Source organism: Ixodes scapularis, unplaced genomic scaffold, assembly GCF_016920785.2.
Source record: "Ixodes scapularis isolate PalLabHiFi unplaced genomic scaffold, ASM1692078v2 PGA_scaffold2__306_contigs__length_199485367, whole genome shotgun sequence".
Lineage (NCBI taxonomy): Eukaryota > Metazoa > Arthropoda > Arachnida > Ixodida > Ixodidae > Ixodes > Ixodes scapularis.
This window is the reverse complement of record NW_024609857.1, coordinates 95365633-95371632: the sequence shown is the minus strand read 5'-3', so window position 1 is coordinate 95371632 and position 6000 is coordinate 95365633. Positions and strand designations below refer to the sequence as shown.

General features: G+C 47.7%; 1 protein-coding gene across 1 annotated transcript in view; it reads left to right on the top strand.

Moving 5' to 3' along the window:
* The first annotated feature begins 813 nt into the window (after window positions 1-813).
* LOC120837289 (ankyrin repeat domain-containing protein 6) overlaps window positions 814-6000 on the top strand; it is a 34630-nt gene continuing 29443 nt past the window's right edge. The window contains exon 1 of the mRNA XM_042291278.1: window positions 814-873. The gene's annotated coding sequence lies outside the window, so the exon portion shown is untranslated. The remainder of the gene's footprint in view (window positions 874-6000) is intronic.

Below are 6000 nucleotides of genomic sequence, written 5' to 3'. Positions count from 1 at the left end.
AAATCCCTTAAGCTACAACCCAAGGAAGTAAAAGAGGCACGGCTGATAAGACGCCCTTCGGCGAAGCATGCACGCGAAGCTTGACGCTTCAATTTTCTTCCGATGAGCATCGATAAACGAAAGCCAATGATAAAAAAACTGTCGACATGTGGCGAACTCGTCCACACCCTAAACCCCGGGTGGATTAATTTTAGGTAAACCGCCGGACCTCCGCGAATACTCAATTTAGAGTAACTGACGTCTTAAGCGTAGGGTGTGGCTTATTATTGTCATGTTTCCTGCTTCGTGATTGGTTCTTGGGCATTCTCATCTGATAATACCGCAATCTCATTGGCCGCGGAGTGGTAATGAGATGCTCGGAAGTCGCCACGCTTTGCGTTGCTTAAGTTGACGGTGACTATATTTTCAGGGTTCTCACCTTCACGACCGCAAGCGGTACACGTGTCACTGGCAGACGTAAGAAATGTGCAATGTCGGTATAGTTTGTTTTGCTTCACGCGGTCGGTTCGTCGTGCTTATCGAGTGACTTGTAATCTTTGCGGCGACTCGGAGATTATCAAGTCACCTGGGACTTTAATGCGCTGCGTTTCCAGTAGCATCTCTAAAACTCCTGCGCATTTAGATATCAGCGAGCACGTGTGTTCACGTTTATAATGCCTGTCGATGACACCTAGCGAGTGGTATATATAATGATCAAGGAAGCATATTCAATCTAAAAGGATATAAATTAATTTCAGGAATGGTAAAGGAAAACAAACAAACAATATAATTGGCAAAGATGCCCACGTGCACCTTTGCCTACTAATCTAGATTGTTTCAAAACCGACAAAAAACAAGAGTTCCACCATCACTTTGAGGAGCGACTAACACCAGGTGCATGCTTCCTTCTCTCTAAAAGAGCCAAGTACCTCTCCCTTTTATTTACCTGTTCATTTATATATTTAAAATACCGTCAAGATAATACATTGAAGAGTAGAATTCTCGAGGTTAGAAAGACAATTAGAAAGTGCGCATATTAGTAAGAATATTAAAAGAAAAAATCAGTAATGTTAGCGATCAAAGTGAGAAGACGGTTGCAATCAATGGACATTTGATATATCAAAATTTCTCTGAAAAGATGATGCTTTAAAACTTGGAATACCAAAAATGTATAATCAATACGACAAGCGATATAGGGTGTTGGATTTATTAGTTCATGGGGAAGTACGGTGCGCGACACCGTTAGTGCAAACACGACATTGGCGCCCTTTTGGACTGTATTTATTAACTTGGCGGGCGCCACACTTTGACTCTCAGATTAATTCCACAAATCAGCATCTTCACCCACACTAGTTATCTTTATGACAGCCTTCAAATATTAAGAGAAGGAGAGAGAGAGAAAATACACGGCGATCGCTCGTTTGCATTAACAGTGTCGCGCAGTGAATACAGCGTTGCGATGGGATAGTTTCCATCAAATTTCCAAGTGTTGTTCCCAAACTAATCACCAAAGTTTTGCCGTCTACGGAAAAACTAATCAATCGAGCATCACTTTTTTTTTTCTTTTCTTTTTTACGTTGCTCTACTTTTGACAACGACACGGACTTCCAAAGGCGTGGCTTCGAGTAGTTCGCTCTCGTGAGCCTCCTCTCGGCGCGTCTGTCTAGACGAGAGGCTACCGCCGCTCGCGTTGCTCCGCTGGACCGACCCACGTCAGGTGGCGGTGGTGGTGGTGTGGCGGTGGTGGCGGCGGTGGTACTCTGCCGCCGTCGCGCAGTCGCTGCCACCGGTCTGGCTGCTGCGAGGAGGCCGGTTCACGAACCGGTTTCGAGAAACGCCCGCATTTCGGCGAGACGCTTCTTCGGACCAGCGGCAGGCCGCTGACCTCGGACCATCTCCCCCTTCCCCCCTCTCCCTCGCGGCATCCTTCTACCTTAGTGTCCCCCTCCAGGGCTTACTGCCTACGCCCCGAAGGCACGCTGGCCGCACCGGCCGCCGCCACCTTTTTGCCACTGCTTCCTGTGCAGCAGAGACGGCCGGGCCATTTACTTTCAAGCTGCGATTAAACGCGGGCTGTAGAGAAATTCGGTTTGTAGTCGGTTGAAGCATAAAAATTGCAAAAAAAGCTTCGCTTACAAAAAAAAAAAAAAAAAAAAAAGTCATTTTAGTGTTTAAATGCGCCGAGGTGCGTTGGGCGCTAGGCGGAGGCTTTATTTTTGCGGGCGCCAATCTCGAAAAAAGGGAGCTGACGAATACTGCTTTTCTTTCGTGACGTCAGCCAATTGGTGCGTTCGTATAGAGTGGCGTAGTGACGCAATTTCTCTCTAGGAATTTCGGGGGCAGTAATACACATCGTACAGACGCCGTAATACACATCTTACAGAAGACAGTGTGCTGGCACCGTCTGAGGTCTTCCTTGTATGACATCACACAAAAAGTGTGTGCGGACATCTTCGAAGCATGCATGCGCATGAAGCTAACATGCTTGGGATACATCCGGCGCTGCCTGCAGAATCAAAAGACGGGGATAGCTTTAACTGGCTCTTTTCATTTCGAATCCAGAAAACAAGCCTCGGTGTAGTTCTCAGCTTAGGTCACATGACTATGACTACCTCACTCGACACTGGCCGAGAAGCAAAAAGAGCATAAACACTCTACTGTGGCATTCGGAGAGCGCAGCAGCCTAACGTTCAGATCAATTTTGCTTACGAGCGTGTCAAACCGCGGTATTCGGATACTGCCGATCTCACCTATAACCCCTGTAGATTTCTGTCGGTAAAGCCCTCCGGTGTGCGCTACTATTGGATGACATCTGAATTGACCCTTTGTCTAAACACTGGTATTTCTGTGATCGTATAACGCTTTTTCTCGTCTCTTCGCGCGAAACAATAATATAACTTTCTTTCAGCGCTGTTTAGTCCACCTTGGCGCCATAGAATTACAAACAGCGCCATCGTTGTCTTTTCTTTCCAAAGCACGGAATGATTTTTAACGTAATCATCCCAGGAATTGGCCCGTCCGTGCGCCCGTGGGCCTGCGCATAAGTTTTCTCGTCGTATTTAGCGGGGAAATGTAAATGTGTCTATTGCTACGAGTTGCTTGATCATGGGGTTTATCTGACTATGAGTCACGTGGGTGGTTGCGACTATAGGTCACGTGACTACGATTATGACAGGTGAGGTCGTGCACTTGGAACATGATATGGCAAACCCTGAGGGCGCAGGCGGTAAGAAAGTAATACTAATAAAAGAGAAAGAGAAGATAGAAAAAAAAAAGGGAGGGAGTCATGCATCGTTTCAAGCTCAGCTCGCCCGAGTCTGAGGGTCTTCCGTCATGGTCACGTAACCCATGGTGATTCGTGATCTACCCACCTACATTGAGGCAAAATTTGCCGCCTCACCAATAAAGTCACGCGACGTTATCATTTCCCGCTAAATGTAACGGGAAAATGCTTCCGGCATGACCTACAATGCATTCCGTGCACTATAGTCTGCAGGTCATCCAAAAGCCTCATGATAATGCTTTGTATACATTAAGGTCACGGCAATATGTTTCGTCTCGATGGGGGATAATGAAGACGGACGCCTCCGAGACGACAATCTCGCGGTACCACCTTGCGCCTTGTCAGAATCCACTCCTTCCCGTGGAACCGCCCAAAACGCGCTAGCATTTCTCAGGTCGAACGGGGAATATAATTCATCCGCTCCCCTTGTATCCACACACCAGTGTCGACGCATCAATTCCCGCCTGGCGTTCCTGAGGGGCGCGCCCGCGTGTAGACAGTGGTCGTATATAAAGGAATACCTGGCGAGATTGGGGTGCCATATTTATTGCGGGTTTTTTATTTTGTCATTTGCTTGCCTTTTTTTCACTCACTCGCTTTTTCAGCGGGGTGCGTAGGCATAATTGGAAAAGTCCGGAAATAAACGGGTAATCATCGGTCGATGTTGTTGTTTTTTCTCTCTCTCTCTCTTTTTAAATAGGGTTTCGCGCTACCGTTGCGTTCCGCGAATGTATCGGCAAAGAAATTCCCCCGAGCGCGTACGTCAAAATCTAGGCATTAATCGCCCCTCCGATGCGCCAACGAGGCCAACTAAATAAATAAATAGACGAGGCTAGCCAAACAAGAACAAAGCCAAAGGCAACAGAATCAAGGAGAAGCTGAGACGAAGAACAAGGACCAAATCAGCCGTCGCAGTATGGCGTACCTCCGATGCTGGAGATCCATAATAACGACTATTCATCGCGGGCTGCACGCGAACGCCCCACAGAACCCTCATTTCTTCGCGATCGGCCGGACGGTTTCTTTATATATAAAAGGGGCACCGCAGAGGAACGACTTTTTGGATCGTTTTGTTTGTCTGGGGCGACGCAATCACGTAACCCGCACACGAGGAAAGAGCCAGCTGACCGATGCGACAACAGCGAGCGTGTGACGCCTTGTAATTTTCGGGAGCGCCTCCTCGTCGTCCACATCACTTTTCTTCGGTTGTCAGGTCCGCAAGAAACGAACGAAGACAACAAATAAGAAAACGAGACCAAAAAAAAAAAAATCGGTTCGCTTGGTGGGAGATGATCGCCACTTCCCGGAGGAGGGGGTATATACCCTTAGCGACACGTCTTGCGTAGAGGCTCCTGTCGCTGTGCTTCATCGCAGGTTGATACAGCTCATCCCTTTTGTGCTGCACGTGTGTGCGTGTGTGTGTGTATGTGTGCGCGCGTGCGTGTGTGTGTGTGAGTGTACGTGTGCGTGAGTGTGTGTGTGTTTGTGTGTGTGTTAACAAGGAAAACGCCCGCCCCGTGTCTCTCGTGTGGCTTCCGGTATTTGATTGTATTCCTGCTTTCCGTGCAGCGCATGTATATCGAACAAGTGATATGATCGCTACGCGATTTTGTGCCGAACTGCGCCAGAGTAGTCGTTCTCATGAATCCCGCTGCATTTCACCTAACATGCGAGAAATCTACGCAAGATTGCGCGACGCTTCAGTTTCGCCCTGTCAACAACGCAACTAATTGACGATGATGACAGAATTGTCATCATCGTCATTGATTTGCGAACACGCCCCAAGTATCTTCGAATCATGTTGGCTTTATACGTATATGTGTGCTCCGAAACGTGTCTCGAGGCTGCGTTCTGAAAGATGTCGAACTTTCGGAACTCTCGGTTATCGTTTCGAAAAAAACGTATTGTTTTCGAGTCGATGTCTGCATCGAACACGCGCAGGTATCAAATCCGTTGAGTGCGCTTTTTTCCGCACACTCGTGCGCTGCGGAGAAGCTACACCCCAAGGGTGGTGGCGCGACGACAATCTTGCGTGTCTCGCTTCGCCGCATTGCAGCCGCGTGTTCAGAAGAAACGCACCCCTCTGGAGCGGTTGCACGCGCGAGGAGACGTCCCATGACGGAACTTCACGCGACTTGACGTTGCAGTTTTCCCGCTAAATTTAGCGGACGAATTTATCCGCTGCATTTAACGAGGCAAATTTTCGCGTGACGTCATTGTCACGTGACGTGTTATTTTCCCGCTGAATTTAGAGGGCCGTACGATACACCGTACACACGCCGAATCCATTGCGAAACCCCGCTAATAATGGTTGTTGCTGTTAAAAAAAAAGGTAGCTGTAATTGTAATTGAAACATTGCAATTAATGAGGTCGAAAAGTAGTTAACTTACAAATACAATTATACTCCGTTCACCCTTAAGCTGAGACTAGAAGCTCCGCCTTTAGTTCGAGCTCGCTGGCTTCCGCAGTGCTTCGGTTGCGCGTGCCTGCCCGTTCACACTTTTGTTAACAGGGGCAGAAAGCTCGCGCTTTCTGCCCTTGAACTGAAGTTTCAGTCCAAAGAAACCAATAACACTGACAACTTACTTTGACAAGCAATTAAATTGCAGCAATTGAATATGATAACAACCGCCCCCGTATTTCCACGGTCTTTCTGACGTCACAGAGAAAAAATAACATCCGTCAGCACCTTTTTTTTTTTTTAAGATTGGCGCACAGGAAAGAAGACCTAATGCCC